Here is a 23,053-nt window from a genome sequence, read left to right on the forward strand (position 1 = left end):
CTGAGAGACACCAGTCAGTGTACAGATATCTCCCTGAGAGAGAGGGACTGAGAGACACCAGTCAGAGTACAGATATCTCCCTGAGAGAGAGGGACTGAGAGACACCACTCAGTGTATAGATATCTCCCTGACAGACAGGGACTGAGAGACACCAGTCAGTGTACAGATATCTCCCTGAGAGACAGGGGCTGTGAGACACCACTCAGTGTACAGATATCTCCCTGAGAGAGAGGGACTGAGAGACACCAGTCAGTGTACATATATCTCCCTGAGACACAGGGACTGAGAGACACCACTCAGTGTTCAGATATCTCCCTGAGAGAGAGGGACTCTGAGACACCACTCAGTGTACAGATATCTCCCTGAGAGACAGGGACTGAGAGACACCAGTCAGTGTACAGATACCTCCCTGAGAGAGAGGGACTGAGAGACACCAGTCAGTGTACATATATCTCCCTGAGAGACAGGGACTGAGAGACACCACTCAGTGTACAGATATCTCCCTGAGAGAGAGGGACTGAGAGACACCACTCAGTGTACAGATATCTCCCTGAGAGAGAGGGACTGAGAGACACCAGTCAGTGTACAGATATCTCTCTGAGAGAGAGGGACTGTGAGACACCAGTCAGTGTACAGATATCTCCCTGAGAGAGAGGGACTGAGAGACACCACTCAGTGTACATATATCTCCCTGAGAGACAGGGACTGAGAGACACCAGTCAGTGTCCAGATATCTCCCTGAGAGAGAGCAACTGAGAGACACCACTCAGTGTACAGATATCTCCCTCAGAGAGAGGGACTGAGAGACACCACTCAGTGTACAGATATCTCCCTGAGAGACACCACTCAGTGTACATAAAGCTCCCTGAGAGACAGGGACTGAGAGACACCAGTCAGTGTACAGATATCTCCCTGAGAGACAGGGACTGAGAGACACCACTCAGTGTACAGATATCTCCCTGAGAGACAGGGACTGAGAGACACCAGTCAGTGTACAGATATCTCCCTGAGAGAGAGGGACTGAGAGACACCAGTCAGTGTACAGATATCTCCCTGAGAGAGAGGGACTGAGAGACACCACTCAGTGTACAGATATCTCCTTGAGAGACAGGGACTGAGAGACACCAGTCAGAGTACAGATATCTCCCTGAGAGAGAGGGACGGAGAGACACCACTCACTGTACAGATATCTCCCTGAGAGACAGGGACTGAGAGACACCACTCATTGTACAGATATCTCCCTGAGAGAGAGGGACTGAGAGACACCACTCAGTGTACAGATATCTCCCTGAGAGAGAGGGACTGAGAGACACCAGTCAGTGTACATATATCTCCCTGAGAGACAGGGACTGAGTGACACCACTCAGTGTACAGATACATCCCTGAGAGAGAGGGACTGAGAGACACCACTCAGTGTACATATATCTCCCTGAGAGACAGGGACTGAGAGACACCAGTCAGTGTACAGATATCTCCCTGAGAGACACCAGTCAGTGTACAGATATCTCCCTGAGAGACACCAGTCAGTGTACAGATATCTCCCTGAGAGACACCAGTCAGTGTACAGATATCTCCCTGAGAGACACCAGTCAGTGTACAGATATCTCCCTGAGAGAGAGGGACTGAGAGACACTAGTCAGCGTACTGATATCTCCCTGAGAGAGAGGGACTGAGAGACACCAGTCAGTGTACAGATATCTCTCTGAGAGAGATGGACTGTGAGACACCAGTCAGTGTACAGATATCTCCCTGAGAGAGAGGGACTGAGAGACACCAGTCAGTGTACAGATATCTCGCCGAGAGACAGGGACTGAGAGACACCACTCAGTGTACAGATACCTCCCTGAGAGAGAGGGACTGAGAGACACCAGTCAGTGTACAGATATCTCCCTGAGAGACAGGGGCTGTGAGACACCACTCAGTGTACAGATATCTCCCTGAGAGAGAGGGACTGAGAGACACCAGTCAGTGTACAGATATCTCCCTGAGAGAGAGGGACTGAGAGACACCAGTCAGTGTACATATATCTCCCTGAGAGAGAGGGACTGAGAGACACCACTCAGTGTACAGATACCTCCCTGAGAGAGAGGGACTGAGAGGCACCAGTCAGTGTACATATATCTCCCTGAGAGAGAGGGACTGAGAGACACCACTCAGTGTTCAGATATCTCCCTGAGAGAGAGGGACTGAGAGACACCACTCAGTGTACAGATATCTCCCTGAGAGACAGGGACTGAGAGACACCAGTCAGTGTACAGATACCTCCCTGAGAGAGAGGGACTGAGAGACACCAGTCAGTGTACATATATCTCCCTGAGAGACAGGGACTGAGAGACACCACTCAGTGTACAGATATCTCCTTGAGAGAGAGGGACTGAGAGACACCACTCAGTGTACAGATATCTCCCTGAGAGAGAGGGACTGAGAGACACCAGTCAGTGTACAGATATCTCTCTGAGAGAGATGGACTGTGAGACACCAGTCAGTGTACAGATATCTCCCTGAGAGAGAGGGACTGAGAGACACCAGTCAGTGTACAGATATCTCCCTGAGAGACAGGGACTGAGAGACACCAGTCAGTGTACAGATATCTCCCTGAGAGAGAGGTACTGAGAGACACCACTCAGTGTACAGATATCTCCCTGAGAGACAGGGACTGAGAGACACCAGTCAGTGTACAGATATCTCCCTGAGAGAGAGGGACTGAGAGACACCAGTCAGTGTACAGATATCTCCCTGAGAGAGAGGGACTGAGAGACACCACTCAGTGTATAGATATCTCCCTGACAGACAGGGACTGAGAGACACCAGTCAGTGTACAGATATCTCCCTGAGAGACAGGGGCTGTGAGACACCACTCAGTGTACAGATATCTCCCTGAGAGAGAGGGACTGAGAGACACCAGTCAGTGGACAGATATCTCCCTGAGAGAGAGGGACTGAGAGACACCAGTCAGTGTACATATATCTCCCTGAGAGACAGGGACTGAGAGACAGCACTCAGTGTACAGATACCTCCCTGAGAGAGGGACTGAGAGACACCAGTCAGTGTACATATATCTCCCTGAGACACAGGGACTGAGAGACACCACTCAGTGTTCAGATATCTCCCTGAGAGAGAGGGACTCTGAGACACCACTCAGTGTACAGATATCTCCCTGAGAGACAGGGACTGAGAGACACCAGTCAGTGTACAGATACCTCCCTGAGAGAGAGGGACTGAGAGACACCAGTCAGTGTACATATATCTCCCTGAGAGACAGGGACTGAGAGACACCACTCAGTGTACAGATATCTCCCTGAGAGAGAGGGACTGAGAGACACCACTCAGTGTACAGATATCTCCCTGAGAGAGAGGGACTGAGAGACACCAGTCAGTGTACAGATATCTCTCTGAGAGAGAGGGACTGTGAGACACCAGTCAGTGTACAGATATCTCCCTGAGAGAGAGGGACTGAGAGACACCACTCAGTGTACAGATATCTCTCTGAGAGACAGGGACTGAGAGACACCAGTCAGTGTACAGATATCTCCCTGAGAGAGAGGGACTGTGAGACACCACTCAGTGTACAGATATCTCCCTGTGAGACAGGGACTGAGAGACACCAGTCAGTGTACAGATATCTCCCTGAGAGAGAGGGACTGAGAGACACCACTCAGTGTACAGATATCTCCCTGAGAGACAGGGACTGAGACACCAGTCAGTGTACAGATATCTCCCTGAGAGAGAGGGACTGAGACACCACTCAGTGTACATAAAGCTCCCTGAGAGACAGGGACTGAGAGACACCAGTCAGTGGACAGATATCTCCCTGAGAGACACCACTCAGTGTACATAAAGCTCCCTGAGAGACAGGGACAGAGAGACACCAGTCAGTGTACAGATATCTCCCTGAGAGAGTGGGACTGTTAGACACCACTCAGTGTATAGATATCTCCCTGACAGACAGGGACTGAGAGACACCAGTCAGTGTACAGATATCTCCCTGAGAGACAGGGGCTGTGAGACACCACTCAGTGTACAGATATCTCCCTGAGAGAGAGGGACTGAGAGACACCAGTCAGTGTACAGATATCTCCCTGAGAGACAGGGACTGAGAGACACCACTCAGTGTACAGATATCTCCCTGAGAGAGAGGGACTGAGAGACACCACTCAGTGCACAGATATCTCCCTGAGAGAGAGGGACTGAGAGACACCAGTCAGTGTCCAGATATCTCCCTGAGAGAGAGCAACTGAGAGACACCACTCAGTGTACAGATATCTCCCTGAGAGAGAGGGACTGAGAGACACCACTCAGTGTACAGATATCTCCCTGAGAGACACCACTCAGTGTACATAAAGCTCCCTGAGAGACAGGGACTGAGAGACACCAGTCAGTGTACAGATATCTCCCTGAGAGACAGGGACTGAGAGACACCACTCAGTGTACAGATATCTCCCTGAGAGACAGGGACTGAGAGACACCAGTCAGTGTACAGATATCTCCCTGAGAGAGAGGGACTGTGAGACACCAGTCAGTGTACAGATATCTCCCTGAGAGAGAGGGACTGAGAGACACCACTCAGTGTACAGATATCTCCCTGAGAGACAGGGACTGAGAGACACCAGTCAGAGTACAGATATCTCCCTGAGAGAGAGGGACGGAGAGACACCACTCACTGTACAGATATCTCCCTGAGAGACAGGGACTGAGAGACACCACTCATTGTACAGATATCTCCCTGAGAGAGAGGGACTGAGAGACACCACTCAGTGTACAGATATCTCCCTGAGAGACAGGGACTGAGAGACACCAGTCAGTGTACATATATCTCCCTGAGAGACAGGGACTGAGAGACACCACTCAGTGTACAGATACATCCCTGAGAGAGAGGGACTGAGAGACACCACTCAGTGTACATATATCTCCCTGAGAGACAGGGACTGAGAGACACCAGTCAGTGTACAGATATCTCCCTGAGAGACACCAGTCAGTGTACAGATATCTCCCTGAGAGACACCAGTCAGTGTACAGATATCTCCCTGAGAGACACCAGTCAGTGTACAGATATCTCCCTGAGAGACACCAGTCAGTGTACAGATATCTCCCTGAGAGAGAGGGACTGAGAGACACTAGTCAGCGTACAGATATCTCCCTGAGAGAGAGGGACTGAGAGACACCAGTCAGTGTACAGATATCTCTCTGAGAGAGATGGACTGTGAGACACCAGTCAGTGTACAGATATCTCCCTGAGAGAGAGGGACTGAGAGACACCAGTCAGTGTACAGATATCTCCCTGAGAGACAGGGACTGAGAGACACCAGTCAGTGTACAGATATCTCCCTGAGAGAGAGGTACTGAGAGACACCACTCAGTGTACAGATATCTCCCTGAGAGACAGGGACTGAGAGACACCAGTCAGTGTACAGATATCTCCCTGAGAGAGAGGGACTGAGAGACACCAGTCAGAGTACAGATATCTCCCTGAGAGAGAGGGACTGAGAGACACCACTCAGTGTATAGATATCTCCCTGACAGACAGGGACTGAGAGACACCAGTCAGTGTACAGATATCTCCCTGAGAGACAGGGGCTGTGAGACACCACTCAGTGTACAGATATCTCCCTGAGAGAGAGGGACTGAGAGACACCAGTCAGTGTACATATATCTCCCTGAGACACAGGGACTGAGAGACACCACTCAGTGTTCAGATATCTCCCTGAGAGAGAGGGACTCTGAGACACCACTCAGTGTACAGATATCTCCCTGAGAGACAGGGACTGAGAGACACCAGTCAGTGTACAGATACCTCCCTGAGAGAGAGGGACTGAGAGACACCAGTCAGTGTACATATATCTCCCTGAGAGACAGGGACTGAGAGACACCACTCAGTGTACAGATATCTCCCTGAGAGAGAGGGACTGAGAGACACCACTCAGTGTACAGATATCTCCCTGAGAGAGAGGGACTGAGAGACACCAGTCAGTGTACAGATATCTCTCTGAGAGAGAGGGACTGTGAGACACCAGTCAGTGTACAGATATCTCCCTGAGAGAGAGGGACTGAGAGACACCACTCAGTGTACATATATCTCCCTGAGAGACAGGGACTGAGAGACACCAGTCAGTGTCCAGATATCTCCCTGAGAGAGAGCAACTGAGAGACACCACTCAGTGTACAGATATCTCCCTCAGAGAGAGGGACTGAGAGACACCACTCAGTGTACAGATATCTCCCTGAGAGACAGGGACTGAGAGACACCAGTCAGTGTACAGATATCTCCCTGAGAGAGAGGGACTGAGAGACACCAGTCAGTGTACAGATATCTCCCTGAGAGAGAGGGACTGAGAGACACCACTCAGTGTACAGATATCTCCCTGAGAGACAGGGACTGAGAGACACCAGTCAGAGTACAGATATCTCCCTGAGAGAGAGGGACGGAGAGACACCACTCACTGTACAGATATCTCCCTGAGAGACAGGGACTGAGAGACACCACTCATTGTACAGATATCTCCCTGAGAGAGAGGGACTGAGAGACACCACTCAGTGTACAGATATCTCCCTGAGAGAGAGGGACTGAGAGACACCAGTCAGTGTACATATATCTCCCTGAGAGACAGGGACTGAGTGATACCACTCAGTGTACAGATACATCCCTGAGAGAGAGGGACTGAGAGACACCACTCAGTGTACATATATCTCCCTGAGAGACAGGGACTGAGAGACACCAGTCAGTGTACAGATATCTCCCTGAGAGACACCAGTCAGTGTACAGATATCTCCCTGAGAGACACCAGTCAGTGTACAGATATCTCCCTGAGAGACACCAGTCAGTGTACAGATATCTCCCTGAGAGACACCAGTCAGTGTACAGATATCTCCCTGAGAGAGAGGGACTGAGAGACACTAGTCAGCGTACTGATATCTCCCTGAGAGAGAGGGACTGAGAGACACCAGTCAGTGTACAGATATCTCTCTGAGAGAGATGGACTGTGAGACACCAGTCAGTGTACAGATATCTCCCTGAGAGAGAGGGACTGAGAGACACCAGTCAGTGTACAGATATCTCCCTGAGAGAGAGGTACTGAGAGACACCACTCAGTGTACAGATATCTCCCTGAGAGACAGGGACTGAGAGACACCAGTCAGTGTACAGATATCTCCCTGAGAGAGAGGGACTGAGAGACACCGGTCAGTGTACAGATATCTCCCTGAGAGAGAGGGACTGAGAGACACCACTCAGTGTATAGATATCTCCCTGACAGACAGGGACTGAGAGACACCAGTCAGTGTACAGATATCTCCCTGAGAGACAGGGGCTGTGAGACACCACTCAGTGTACAGATATCTCCCTGAGAGAGAGGGACTGAGAGACACCAGTCAGTGTACATATATCTCCCTGAGACACAGGGACTGAGAGACACCAATCAGTGTTCAGATATCTCCCTGAGAGAGAGGGACTCTGAGACACCACTCAGTGTACAGATATCTCCCTGAGAGACAGGGACTGAGAGACACCAGTCAGTGTACAGATACCTCCCTGAGAGAGAGGGACTGAGAGACACCAGTCAGTGTACAGATATCTCCCTGAGAGAGAGGGACTGAGAGACACCACTCAGTGTACAGATATCTCCCTGAGAGAGAGGGACTGAGAGACACCACTCAGTGTACAGATATCTCCCTGAGAGAGAGGGACTGAGAGACACCAGTCAGTGTACAGATATCTCCCTGAGAGAGAGGGACGGAGAGACACCACTCACTGTACAGATATCTCCCTGAGAGACAGGGACTGAGAGACACCACTCATTGTACAGATATCTCCCTGAGAGAGAGGGACTGAGAGACACCACTCAGTGTACAGATATCTCCCTGAGAGAGAGGGACTGAGAGACACCAGTCAGTGTACATATATCTCCCTGAGAGACAGGGACTGAGTGACACCACTCAGTGTACAGATACATCCCTGAGAGAGAGGGACTGAGAGACACCACTCAGTGTACATATATCTCCCTGAGAGAGAGGGACTGAGAGACACCACTCACTGTACAGATATCTCCCTGAGAGACAGGGACTGAGAGACACCAGTCAGTGTACAGATTTCTCCCTGAGAGAGAGGGACTGTGAGACACCACTCAGTGTACAGATATCTCCCTGTGAGACAGGGACTGAGAGACACCAGTCAGTGGACAGATATCTCCCTGAGAGAGAGGGACTGAGAGACACCAGTCAGTGTACATATATCTCCCTGAGAGACAGGGACTGAGAGACAGCACTCAGTGTACAGATACCTCCCTGAGAGAGGGACTGAGAGACACCAGTCAGTGTACATATATCTCCCTGAGACACAGGGACTGAGAGACACCACTCAGTGTTCAGATATCTCCCTGAGAGAGAGGGACTCTGAGACACCACTCAGTGTACAGATATCTCCCTGAGAGACAGGGACTGAGAGACACCAGTCAGTGTACAGATACCTCCCTGAGAGAGAGGGACTGAGAGACACCAGTCAGTGTACATATATCTCCCTGAGAGACAGGAACTGAGAGACACCACTCAGTGTACAGATATCTCCCTGAGAGAGAGGGACTGAGAGACACCACTCAGTGTACAGATATCTCCCTGAGAGAGAGGGACTGAGAGACACCAGTCAGTGTACAGATATCTCTCTGAGAGAGAGGGACTGTGAGACACCAGTCAGTGTACAGATATCTCCCTGAGAGAGAGGGACTGAGAGACACCACTCAGTGTACAGATATCTCTCTGAGAGACAGGGACTGAGAGACACCAGTCAGTGTACAGATATCTCCCTGAGAGAGAGGGACTGTGAGACACCACTCAGTGTACAGATATCTCCCTGTGAGACAGGGACTGAGAGACACCAGTCAGTGTACAGATATCTCCCTGAGAGACAGGGGCTGTGAGACACCACTCAGTGTACAGATATCTCCCTGAGAGACAGGGACTGAGACACCAGTCAGTGTACAGATATCTCCCTGAGAGAGAGGGACTGAGACACCACTCAGTGTACAGATATCTCCCTGAGAGAGAGGGACTGAGAGACACCACTCAGTGCACAGATATCTCCCTGAGAGAGAGGGACTGAGAGACACCAGTCAGTGTCCAGATATCTCCCTGAGAGAGAGCAACTGAGAGACACCACTCAGTGTACAGATATCTCCCTGAGAGAGAGGGACTGAGAGACACCACTCAGTGTACAGATATCTCCCTGAGAGAGAGGGACTGAGAGACACCACTCAGTGTACAGATATCTCCCTGAGAGACAGGGACTGAGAGACACCAGTCAGTGTACAGATATCTCCCTGAGAGATAGGGACTGAGAGACACCAGTCAGTGTCCAGATATCTCCCTGAGAGAGAGCAACTGAGAGACACCACTCAGTGTACAGATATCTCCCTGAGAGAGAGGGACTGAGAGACACCACTCAGTGTACAGATATCTCCCTGAGAGACACCACTCAGTGTACATAAAGCTCCCTGAGAGACAGGGACTGAGAGACACCAGTCAGTGTACAGATATCTCCCTGAGAGACAGGGACTGAGAGACACCACTCAGTGTACAGATATCTCCCTGAGAGACAGGGACTGAGAGACACCAGTCAGTGTACAGATATCTCCCTGAGAGAGAGGGACTGAGAGACACCAGTCAGTGTACAGATATCTCCCTGAGAGAGAGGGACTGAGAGACACCACTCAGTGTACAGATATCTCCCTGAGAGACAGGGACTGAGAGACACCAGTCAGAGTACAGATATCTCCCTGAGAGAGAGGGACGGAGAGACACCACTCACTGTACAGATATCTCCCTGAGAGACAGGGACTGAGAGACACCACTCATTGTACAGATATCTCCCTGAGAGAGAGGGACTGAGAGACACCACTCAGTGTACAGATATCTCCCTGAGAGACAGGGACTGAGAGACACCAGTCAGTGTACATATATCTCCCTGAGAGACAGGGACTGAGAGACACCACTCAGTGTACAGATACATCCCTGAGAGAGAGGGACTGAGAGACACCACTCAGTGTACATATATCTCCCTGAGAGACAGGGACTGAGAGACACCAGTCAGTGTACAGATATCTCCCTGAGAGACACCAGTCAGTGTACAGATATCTCCCTGAGAGACACCAGTCAGTGTACAGATATCTCCCTGAGAGACACCAGTCAGTGTACGGATCTCTCCCTGAGAGACACCAGTCAGTGTACAGATATCTCCCTGAGAGAGAGGGACTGAGAGACACTAGTCAGCGTACAGATATCTCCCTGAGAGAGAGGGACTGAGAGACACCAGTCAGTGTACAGATATCTCTCTGAGAGAGATGGACTGTGAGACACCAGTCAGTGTACAGATATCTCCCTGAGAGAGAGGGACTGAGAGACACTAGTCAGTGTACAGATATCTCCCTGAGAGACAGGGACTGAGAGACACCAGTCAGTGTACAGATATCTCCCTGAGAGAGAGGTACTGAGAGACACCACTCAGTGTACAGATATCTCCCTGAGAGAGAGGGACTGAGAGACACCAGTCAGTGTACAGATATCTCCCTGAGAGAGAGGGACTGAGAGACACCGGTCAGTGTACAGATATCTCCCTGAGAGAGAGGGACTGAGAGACACCACTCAGTGTATAGATATCTCCCTGACAGACAGGGACTGAGAGACACCAGTCAGTGTACAGATATCTCCCTGAGAGACAGGGGCTGTGAGACACCACTCAGTGTACAGATATCTCCCTGAGAGAGAGGGACTGAGAGACACCATTCAGTGTACATATATCTCCCTGAGACACAGGGACTGAGAGACACCACTCAGTGTTCAGATATCTCCCTGAGAGAGAGGGACTCTGAGACACCACTCAGTGTACAGATATCTCCCTGAGAGACAGGGACTGAGAGACACCAGTCAGTGTACAGATACCTCCCTGAGAGAGAGGGACTGAGAGACACCAGTCAGTGTACATATATCTCCCTGAGAGACAGGGACTGAGAGACACCACTCAGTGTACAGATATCTCCCTGAGAGAGAGGGACTGAGAGACACCACTCAGTGTACAGATATCTCCCTGAGAGAGAGGGACTGAGAGACACCAGTCAGTGTACAGATATCTCTCTGAGAGAGAGGGACTGTGAGACACCAGTCAGTGTACAGATATCTCCCTGAGAGAGAGGGACTGAGAGACACCACTCAGTGTACAGATATCTCCCTGAGAGACAGGGACTGAGAGACACCAGTCAGTGTACAGATATCTCCCTGAGAGAGAGGGACTGTGAGACACCACTCAGTGTACAGATATCTCCCTGTGAGACAGGGACTGAGAGACACCAGTCAGTGTACAGATATCTCCCTGAGAGAGAGGGACTGAGAGACACCAGTCAGTGGACAGATATCTCCCTGAGAGACAGGGACTGAGACACCAGTCAGTGTACAGATATCTCCCTGAGAGAGAGGGACTGAGAGACACCACTCAGTGTACATAAAGCTCCCTGAGAGACAGGGACTGAGAGACACCAGTCAGTGGACAGATATCTCCCTGAGAGACACCACTCAGTGTACATAAAGCTCCCTGAGAGACAGGGACAGAGAGACAGCAGTCAGTGTACAGATATCTCCCTGAGAGAGAGGGACTGAGAGACACCAGTCAGTGTCCAGATATCTCCCTGAGAGACACCACTCAGTGCACATAAAGCTCCCTGAGAGACAGGGACTGAGAGACACCAGTCAGTGTACATATATCTCCCTGAGAGAGAGGGACTGAGAGACACCACTCAATGTATAGATATCTCCCTGACAGACAGGGACTGAGAGACACCAGACAGTGTACAGATATCTCCCTGAGAGAGAGGGAATGAGAGACACCACTCAGTGTACAGATATCTCCCTGAGAGACACCACTCAGTGTACATAAAGCTCCCTGAGAGACAGGGACTGAGAGACACCAGTCAGTGTACAGATATCTCCCTGAGAGACAGGGACTGAGAGACACCAGTCATTGTACAGATATCTCCCTGAGAGAGAGGGACTGAGAGACACCAGTCAGTGTACAGATATCTCCCTGAGAGAGAGGGACTGTGAGACACCACTCAGTGTACAGATATCTCCTTGAGAGACAGGGACTGAGAGACACCAGTCAGTGTACAGATATCTCCCTGAGAGAGAGGGACTGAGAGACACCACTCAGTGTACAGATTTCTCCCTGAGAGAGAGGGACTGAGAGACACCACTCAGTGTACAGATATCTCCCTGAGAGAGAGGGACTGAGAGACACCAGTCAGTGTCCAGATATCTCCCTGAGAGAGAGCAACTGAGAGACACCACTCAGTGTACAGATATCTCCCTCAGAGACAGGGAGTGAGAGACACCAGTCAGAGTACAGATATCTCCCTGAGAGAGAGGGACTGAGAGACACCACTCAGTGTACAGATATCTCCCTGAGAGACAGGGACTGAGAGACACCAGTCAGTGTACATATATCTCCCTGAGAGAGAGGGACTGTGAGACACCACTCAGTGCACTGATATCTCCCTGAGAGAGAGGGGCTGAGAGACACCAGTCAGTGTACAGATATCTCCCTGAGAGAGAGGGACTGAGAGACACCACTCAGTGTACAGATATCTCCCTGAGAGACACCACTCAGTGTACATAAAGCTCCCTGAGAGACAGGGACTGAGAGACACCAGTCAGTGTACAGATATCTCCCTGAGAGACAGAGACTGAGAGACACCACTCAGTGTACAGATACCTCCCTGAGAGAGAGGGACTGAGAGACACCAGTCAGTGTACAGATATCTCCCTGAGAGACAGGGACTGAGAGACACCAGTCAGAGTACAGATATCTCCCTGAGAGAGAGGGACGGAGAGACACCACTCACTGTACAGATATCTCCCTGAGAGACAGGGACTGAGAGACACCACTCATTGTACAGATATCTCCCTGAGAGAGAGGGACTGAGAGACACCACTCAGTGTACAGATATCTCCCTGAGAGACAGGGACTGAGAGACACCAGTCAGTGTACATATATCTCCCTGAGAGACAGGGACTGAGAGACACCACTCAGTGTACAGATACATCCCTGAGAGAGAGGGACTGAGAGACACCACTCAGTGTACATATATCTCCCTGAGAGACAGGGACTGAGAGACACCAGTCAGTGTACAGATATCTCCCTGAGAGACACCAGTCAGTGTACAGATATCTCCCTGAGAGACACCACTCAGTGTACAGATATCTCCCTGAGAGAGAGGGACTGAGAGACACTAGTCAGCGTACAGATATCTCCCTGAGAGAGAGGGACTGAGAGACACCAGTCAGTGTACAGATATCTCCCTGAGAGAGAGGGACTGTGAGACACCACTCAGTGTACAGATATCTCCCTGAGAGACAGGGACTGAGAGACACCAGTCAGTGTACAGATATCTCCCTGAGAGAGAGGGACTGTGAGACACCACCCAGTGTACAGATATCTCCCTGAGAGACTGGGACTGAGAGACACCAGTCAGTGTACAGATATCTCCCTGAGAGAGAGGGACTGAGAGACACCAGTCAGTGTACAGATATCTCCCTGAGAGACAGGGGCTGTGAGACACCACTCAGTGTCCAGATATCTCCCTGAGAGAGAGGGACTGAGAGACACCAGTCAGTGTACAGATATCTCCCTGAGAGAGAGGGACTGAGAGACACCACTCAGTGTACAGATATCTCCCTGAGAGACAGGGACTGAGAGACAGCACTCAGTGTACAGATACCTCCCTGAGAGTGAGGGACTGAGACACACCAGTCAGTGTACATATATCTCCCTGAGAGACAGGGACTGAGAGACACCACTCAGTGTACAGATATCTCCCTGAGAGAGAGGGACTGAGAGACACCACTCAGTGTACAGATATCTCCCTGAGAGAGAGGGACTGAGAGACACCACTCAGTGTACAGATATCTCCCTGAGAGAGAGGGACTGAGAGACACCACTCAGTGTACAGATATCTCCCTGAGAGAGAGGGACTGAGAGACACCAGTCAGTGTACATATATTTCCCCGAGAGAGAGGGACTGAGAGACACCACTCAGTGTCCAGATACCTCCCTGAGAGAGAGGGACTGAGAGACACCAGTCAGTGTACATATATCTCCCTGAGAGACAGGGACTGAGAGACACCACTCAGTGTACAGATATCTCCCTGAGAGAGAGGGACTGAGAGACACCAGTCAGTGTCCATATATCTCCCTGAGAGAGAGGGACTGAGAGACACCACTCAGTGTACAGATATCTCCCTGAGAGAGAGGGACTGAGAGACACCAGTCAGCGTACAGATATCTCCCTGAGAGAGAGGGACTGAGAGACACCAGTCAGCGTACAGATATCTCCCTGAGAGAGAGGGACTGAGAGACACCAGTCAGTGTACAGATATCTCCCTGAGAGAGAGGGACTGTGAGACACCACTCAGTGTACAGATATCTCCCTGAGAGACAGGGACTGAGAGACACCAGTCACTGTACAGATATCTCCCTGAGAGAGAGGGACTGAGAGACACCACTCAGTGTACAGATATCTCCCTGAGAGAGAGGGACTGAGAGACACCAGTCAGTGTACAGATATCTCCCTGAGAGAGAGGGACTGAGAGACACCACTCAGTGTACATATATCTCCCTGAGAGACAGGGACTGAGAGACACCACTCAGTGTACAGATACCTCCCTGAGAGAGAGGGACTGAGAGACACCAGTCAGTGTACATATATCTCCCTGAGAGACAAGGACTGAGAGACACCAGTCAGTGTACATATATCTCCCTGAGAGACAGGGACTGAGAGACACCACTCAGTGTACAGATACCTTCCTGAGAGAGAGGGACTGAGAGACACCGGTCAGTGTACAGATATCTCCCTGAGAGAGAGGGACTGTGAGACACCACTCAGTGTATAGATATCTCCCTGAGAGAGAGGGACTGAGAGACACCATTCAGTGTACATATATCTCCCTGAGACACAGGGACTGAGAGACACCACTCAGTGTTCAGATATCTCCCTGAGAGAGAGGGACTCTGAGACACCACTCAGTGTACAGATATCTCCCTGAGAGACAGGGACTGAGAGACACCAGTCAGTGTACAGATACCTCCCTGAGAGAGAGGGACTGAGAGACACCAGTCAGTGTACATATATCTCCCTGAGAGACAGGGACTGAGAGACACCACTCAGTGTACAGATATCTCCCTGAGAGAGAGGGACTGAGAGACACCACTCAGTGTACAGATATCTCCCTGAGAGAGAGGGACTGAGAGACACCAGTCAGTGTACAGATATCTCTCTGAGAGAGAGGGACTGTGAGACACCAGTCAGTGTACAGATATCTCCCTGAGAGAGAGGGACTGAGAGACACCACTCAGTGTACAGATATCTCCCTGAGAGACAGGGACTGAGAGACACCAGTCAGTGTACAGATATCTCCCTGAGAGAGAGGGACTGTGAGACACCACTCAGTGTACAGATATCTCCCTGTGAGACAGGGACTGAGAGACACCAGTCAGTGTACAGATATCTCCCTGAGAGAGAGGGACTGAGAGACACCAGTCAGTGGACAGATATCTCCCTGAGAGACAGGGACTGAGACACCAGTCAGTGTACAGATATCTCCCTGAGAGAGAGGGACTGAGAGACACCACTCAGTGTACATAAAGCTCCCTGAGAGACAGGGACTGAGAGACACCAGTCAGTGGACAGATATCTCCCTGAGAGACACCACTCAGTGTACATAAAGCTCCCTGAGAGACAGGGACAGAGAGACAGCAGTCAGTGTACAGATATCTCCCTGAGAGAGAGGGACTGAGAGACACCAGTCAGTGTCCAGATATCTCCCTGAGAGACACCACTCAGTGCACATAAAGCTCCCTGAGAGACAGGGACTGAGAGACACCAGTCAGTGTACATATATCTCCCTGAGAGAGAGGGACTGAGAGACACCACTCAATGTATAGATATCTCCCTGACAGACAGGGACTGAGAGACACCAGACAGTGTACAGATATCTCCCTGAGAGAGAGGGAATGAGAGACACCACTCAGTGTACAGATATCTCCCTGAGAGACACCACTCAGTGTACATAAAGCTCCCTGAGAGACAGGGACTGAGAGACACCAGTCAGTGTACAGATATCTCCCTGAGAGACAGGGACTGAGAGACACCAGTCATTGTACAGATATCTCCCTGAGAGAGAGGGACTGAGAGACACCAGTCAGTGTACAGATATCTCCCTGAGAGAGAGGGACTGTGAGACACCACTCAGTGTACAGATATCTCCCTGAGAGACAGGGACTGAGAGACACCAGTCACTGTACAGATATCTCCCTGAGAGAGAGGGACTGAGAGACACCACTCAGTGTACAGATTTCTCCCTGAGAGAGAGGGACTGAGAGACACCACTCAGTGTACAGATATCTCCCTGAGAGAGAGGGACTGAGAGACACCAGTCAGTGTCCAGATATCTCCCTGAGAGAGAGCAACTGAAAGACACCACTCAGTGTACAGATATCTCCCTCAGAGACAGGGAGTGAGAGACACCAGTCAGAGTACAGATATCTCCCTGAGAGAGAGGGACTGAGAGACACCACTCAGTGTACAGATATCTCCCTGAGAGACAGGGACTGAGAGACACCAGTCAGTGTACATATATCTCCCTGAGAGAGAGGGACTGTGAGACACCACTCAGTGCACAGATATCTCCCTGAGAGAGAGGGGCTGAGAGACACCAGTCAGTGTACAGATATCTCCCTGAGAGAGAGGGACTGAGAGACACCACTCAGTGTACAGATATCTCCCTGAGAGACACCACTCAGTGTACATAAAGCTCCCTGAGAGACAGGGACTGAGAGACACCAGTCAGTGTACAGATATCTCCCTGAGAGACAGAGACTGAGAGACACCACTCAGTGTACAGATACCTCCCTGAGAGAGAGGGACTGAGAGACACCAGTCAGTGTACAGATATCTCCCTGAGAGACAGGGACTGAGAGACACCAGTCAGAGTACAGATATCTCCCTGAGAGAGAGGGACGGAGAGACACCACTCACTGTACAGATATCTCCCTGAGAGACAGGGACTGAGAGACACCACTCATTGTACAGATATCTCCCTGAGAGAGAGGGACTGAGAGACACCACTCAGTGTACAGATATCTCCCTGAGAGACAGGGACTGAGAGACACCAGTCAGTGTACATATATCTCCCTGAGAGACAGGGACTGAGAGACACCACTCAGTGTACAGATACATCCCTGAGAGAGAGGGACTGAGAGACACCACTCAGTGTACATATATCTCCCTGAGAGACAGGGACTGAGAGACACCAGTCAGTGTACAGATATCTCCCTGAGAGACACCAGTCAGTGTACAGATATCTCCCTGAGAGACACCACTCAGTGTACAGATATCTCCCTGAGAGAGAGGGACTGAGAGACACTAGTCAGCGTACAGATATCTCCCTGAGAGAGAGGGACTGAGAGACACCAGTCAGTGTACAGATATCTCCCTGAGAGAGAGGGACTGTGAGACACCACTCAGTGTACAGATATCTCCCTGAGAGACAGGGACTGAGAGACACCAGTCAGTGTACAGATATCTCCCTGAGAGAGAGGGACTGTGAGACACCACCCAGTGTACAGATATCTCCCTGAGAGACTGGGACTGAGAGACACCAGTCAGTGTACAGATATCTCCCTGAGAGAGAGGGACTGAGAGACACCAGTCAGTGTACAGATATCTCCCTGAGAGACAGGGGCTGTGAGACACCACTCAGTGTCCAGATATCTCCCTGAGAGAGAGGGACTGAGAGACACCAGTCAGTGTACAGATATCTCCCTGAGAGAGAGGGACTGAGAGACACCACTCAGTGTACAGATATCTCCCTGAGAGACAGGGACTGAGAGACAGCACTCAGTGTACAGATACCTCCCTGAGAGTGAGGGACTGAGACACACCAGTCAGTGTACATATATCTCCCTGAGAGACAGGGACTGAGAGACACCACTCAGTGTACAGATATCTCCCTGAGAGAGAGGGACTGAGAGACACCACTCAGTGTACAGATATCTCCCTGAGAGAGAGGGACTGAGAGACACCACTCAGTGTACAGATATCTCCCTGAGAGAGAGGGACTGAGAGACACCACTCAGTGTACAGATATCTCCCTGAGAGAGAGGGACTGAGAGACACCAGTCAGTGTACATATATTTCCCCGAGAGAGAGGGACTGAGAGACACCACTCAGTGTCCAGATACCTCCCTGAGAGAGAGGGACTGAGAGACACCAGTCAGTGTACATATATCTCCCTGAGAGACAGGGACTGAGAGACACCACTCAGTGTACAGATATCTCCCTGAGAGAGAGGGACTGAGAGACACCAGTCAGTGTCCATATATCTCCCTGAGAGAGAGGGACTGAGAGACACCACTCAGTGTACAGATATCTCCCTGAGAGAGAGGGACTGAGAGACACCAGTCAGCGTACAGATATCTCCCTGAGAGAGAGGGACTGAGAGACACCAGTCAGCGTACAGATATCTCCCTGAGAGAGAGGGACTGAGAGACACCAGTCAGTGTACAGATATCTCCCTGAGAGAGAGGGACTGTGAGACACCACTCAGTGTACAGATATCTCCCTGAGAGACAGGGACTGAGAGACACCAGTCACTGTACAGATATCTCCCTGAGAGAGAGGGACTGAGAGACACCACTCAGTGTACAGATATCTCCCTGAGAGAGAGGGACTGAGAGACACCAGTCAGTGTACAGATATCTCCCTGAGAGAGAGGGACTGAGAGACACCAGTCAGTGTACATATATCTCCCTGAGAGACAGGGACTGAGAGACACCACTCAGTGTACAGATACCTCCCTGAGAGAGAGGGACTGAGAGACACCAGTCAGTGTACATATATCTCCCTGAGAGACAAGGACTGAGAGACACCAGTCAGTGTACATATATCTCCCTGAGAGACAGGGACTGAGAGACACCACTCAGTGTACAGATACCTTCCTGAGAGAGGGACTGAGAGACACCAGTCAGTGTACATATATCTCCCTGAGAGAGAGGTACTGAGAGACACCACTCAGTGTACAGATATCTCCCTGAGAGACAGGGACTGAGAGACACCACTCAGTGTACAGATATCTCCCTGAGAGACAGGGACTGAGAGACACCACTCAGTGTACAGATATCTCCCTGAGAGAGAGGGACTGAGAGACACCACTCAGTGTACAGATATCTCCCTGAGACAGAGGGACTGAGAGACACCAGTCAGTGCACAGATATCTCCCTGAGAGAGAGGGGCTGAGAGACACCAGTCAGTGTACAGATATCTCCCTGAGAGAGAGGGACTGTGAGACACCACTCAGTGTACAGATATCTCCCTGAGAGACACCACTCAGTGTACAGATATCTCCCTGAGAGAGGGACTGAGAGACACCACTCAGTGTACAGATATCTCCCTGAGAGACAGGGACTGAGAGACACCACTCAGTGTACTGATATCTCCCCGAGAGACAGGGACTGAGAGACACCACTCAGTGTACAGATACCTCCCTGAGAGAGAGGGACTGAGAGACACCAGTCAGTGTACATATATCTCCCTGAGAGACAGGGACTGAGAGACACCACTCAGTGTACAGATATCTCCCTGAGAGAGAGGGACTGAGAGACACCAGTCAGTGTACATATATCTCCCTGAGAGAGAGGGACTGAGAGACACCACTCAGTGTACAGATATCTCCCTGAGAGAGAGGGACTGAGAGACACCAGTCAGCGTACAGATATCTCCCTGAGAGAGAGGGACTGTGAGACACCACTCAGTGTACAGATATCTCCCTGAGAGACAGGGACTGAGAGACACCAGTCACTGTACAGATATCTCCCTGAGAGAGAGGGACTGAGAGACACCACTCAGCGTACAGATATCTCCCTGAGAGAGAGGGACTGAGGGACACCAGTCAGTGTACAGATATCTCCCTGAGAGTCAGGGACTGAGAGACACCACTCAGTGTACAGATATCTCCCTGAGAGAGAGGGACTGAGAGACACCAGTCAGTGTACAGATATCTCCCTGAGACACAGGGACTGAGAGACATCACTCAGTGTTCAGATATCTCCCTGAGAGAGAGGGACTGAGAGACACCACTCAGTGTACAGATATCTCCCTGAGAGACAGGGACTGAGAGACACCACTCAGTGTACAGATATCTCCCTGAGAGAGAGGGACTGAGAGACATCAGTCAGTGTACAGATATCTCCCTGAGAGAGAGGGACTGAGAGACACCAATCAGTGTACATATATCTCCCTGAGAGACAGGGACTGAGAGACACCACTCAGTGTTCAGATATCTCCCTGAGAGAGAGGGACTGAGAGACACCAGTCAGTGTACAGATATCTCCCTGAGAGACAGGGTCTGAGAGACACCAGTCAGTGCACAGATACCTCCCTGAGAGAGAGGGACTGTGAGACACCAGTCATTGTACAGATATCTCCCTGAGAGAGAGTGACTGAGAGACACCAGTCAGTGTACAGATATCTCCCTGAGAGACAGGGACTGAGAGACACCAGTCAGTGTACATATATCTCCCTGAGAGACAGGGACTGAGAGACACCACTCGGTGTACAGATACCTCCCTGAGAGAGAGGGACTGAGAGACACCAGTCAGTGTACATATATCTCCCTGAGAGAGAGGGACTGAGAGACACCACTCAGTGTACAGATATCTCCCTGAGAGAGAGGGACTGAGAGACACCAGTCAGTGTACAGATATCTCCCTGAGAGAGAGGGACTGTGAGACACCACTCAGTGTACAGATATCTCCCTGAGAGACACCACTCAGTGTACAGATATCTCCCTGAGAGAGGGACTGAGAGACACCACTCAGTGTACAGATATCTCCCTGAGAGACAGGGACTGAGAGACACCACTCAGTGTACTGATATCTCCCTGAGAGAGAGGGACTGAGAGACACCAGTCAGTGTACAGATATCTCCCTGAGAGAGAGGACTGTGAGACACCACTCAGTGTACAGATATCTCCCTGAGAGACAGGGACTGAGAGACACCACTCAGTGTACAGATATCTCCCTGAGAGACAGGGACTGAGAGACACCAGTCAGTGTACAGATATCTCCCTGAGAGAGAGGGACTGAGAGACACCAGTCAGTGTACAGATATCTCCCTGAGAGAGAGGGACTGTGAGACACCAGTCAGTGTACAGATATCTCCCTGAGAGAGAGGGACTGAGAGACACCACTCAGTGCAAAGATATCTCCCTGAGAGACAGGGACTGAGAGACACCATTCAGAGTACAGATATCTCCCTGAGAGACAGGGACTGAGAGACACCACTCAGTGCACAGATACCTCCCTGTGAGAGGGACTGAGAGACACTAGTCAGTTTACAGATATCTCCCTGAGAGAGAGGGACTGAGAGACACCACTCAGTGTACAGATATCTCCCTGAGAGATGGACTGAGAGACACCACTCAGTGTACAGATATCTCCCTGAGAGACAGGGACTGAGAGACACCAGTCAGTGTACAGATATCTCCCTGAGAGAGAGGGACTGAGAGACACCAGTCAGTGTACAGATATCTCCCTGAGAGAGAGGGACTGTGAGACACCAGTCAATGTACAGATATCTCCCTGAGAGAGAGGGACTGAGAGACACCACTCAGTGCAAAGATATCTCCCTGAGAGACAGGGACTGAGAGACACCATTCAGAGTACAGATATCTCCCTGAGAGACAAGGACTGAGAGACACCAGTCAGTGTACATATATCTCCCTGAGAGACAGGGACTGAGAGACACCACTCAGTGCACAGATACCTCCCTGTGAGAGGGACTGAGAGACACCATTCAGTGTACATATATCTCCCTGAGAGACAGGGACTGAGAGACACCAGTCAGTGTACAGATATCTCCCTGAGAGAGAGGGACTGAGAGACACCACTCGGTGTACAGATATCTCCCTGAGAGAGAGGGACTGAGAGACACTAGTCAGTGTACAGATATCTCCCTGAGAGAGAGGGACTGAGAGACACCAGTCAGTGTACAGATATCTCCCTGAGAGAGAGGGACTGAGAGACACCACTCAGTGTATAGATATCTCCCTGAGAGACAGGGACTGAGAGACACCAGTCAGTGTACAGATATCTCCCTGAGAGACAGGGACTGAGAGACACCACTCAGTGTACAGATATCTCCCTGAGAGACAGGGACTGAGAGACACCAGTCAGTGTACAGATATCTCCCTGAGAGACACCACTCAGTGTACATAAAGCTCCCTGAGAGACAGGGACTGAGAGACACCAGTCAGTGCACAGGTATCTCCCTGAGAGAGAGGGACTGTGAGACACCAGTCAGTGTACATATATCTCCCTGAGAGAGAGGGACTGAGAGACACCACTCAATGTATAGATATCTCCCTGACAGACAGGGACTGAGAGACACCAGACAGTGTACAGATATCTCCCTGAGAGACAGGGGCTCTGAGACACCACTCAGTGTACAGATATCTCCCTGAGAGAGAGGGACTGAGAGACACCACTCAGTGTACAGATACCTCCCTGAGAGAGAGGGACTGAGAGACACCAGTCAGTGTACAGATATCTCCCTGAGAGAGAGGGACTGAGAGACACCACTCAGTGCACAGATATCTCCCTGAGAGACAGGGACTGAGAGACACCAGTCAGAGTACAGATATCTCCCTGAGAGAGAGGGACTGAGAGACACCATTCAGTGTACAGATATCTCCCTGAGAGACAGGAACTGAGAGACACCACTCAGTGTACAGATATCTCCCTGAGAGAGAGGGACTGAGAGACACCACTCAGTGTACAGATATCTCCCTGAGAGACAAGGACTGAGAGACACCAGTCAGTGTACATATATCTCCCTGAGAGACAGGGACTGAGAGACACCACTCAGTGCACAGATACCTCCCTGTGAGAGGGACTGAGAGACACCAGTCAGTGTACATATATCTCCCTGAGAGACAGGGACTGAGAGACACCAGTCAGTGTACAGAT

Source organism: Heterodontus francisci, chromosome 4 (genome assembly GCF_036365525.1).
Source record: "Heterodontus francisci isolate sHetFra1 chromosome 4, sHetFra1.hap1, whole genome shotgun sequence".
NCBI classification, from domain to species: Eukaryota; Metazoa; Chordata; class Chondrichthyes; order Heterodontiformes; family Heterodontidae; genus Heterodontus; species Heterodontus francisci.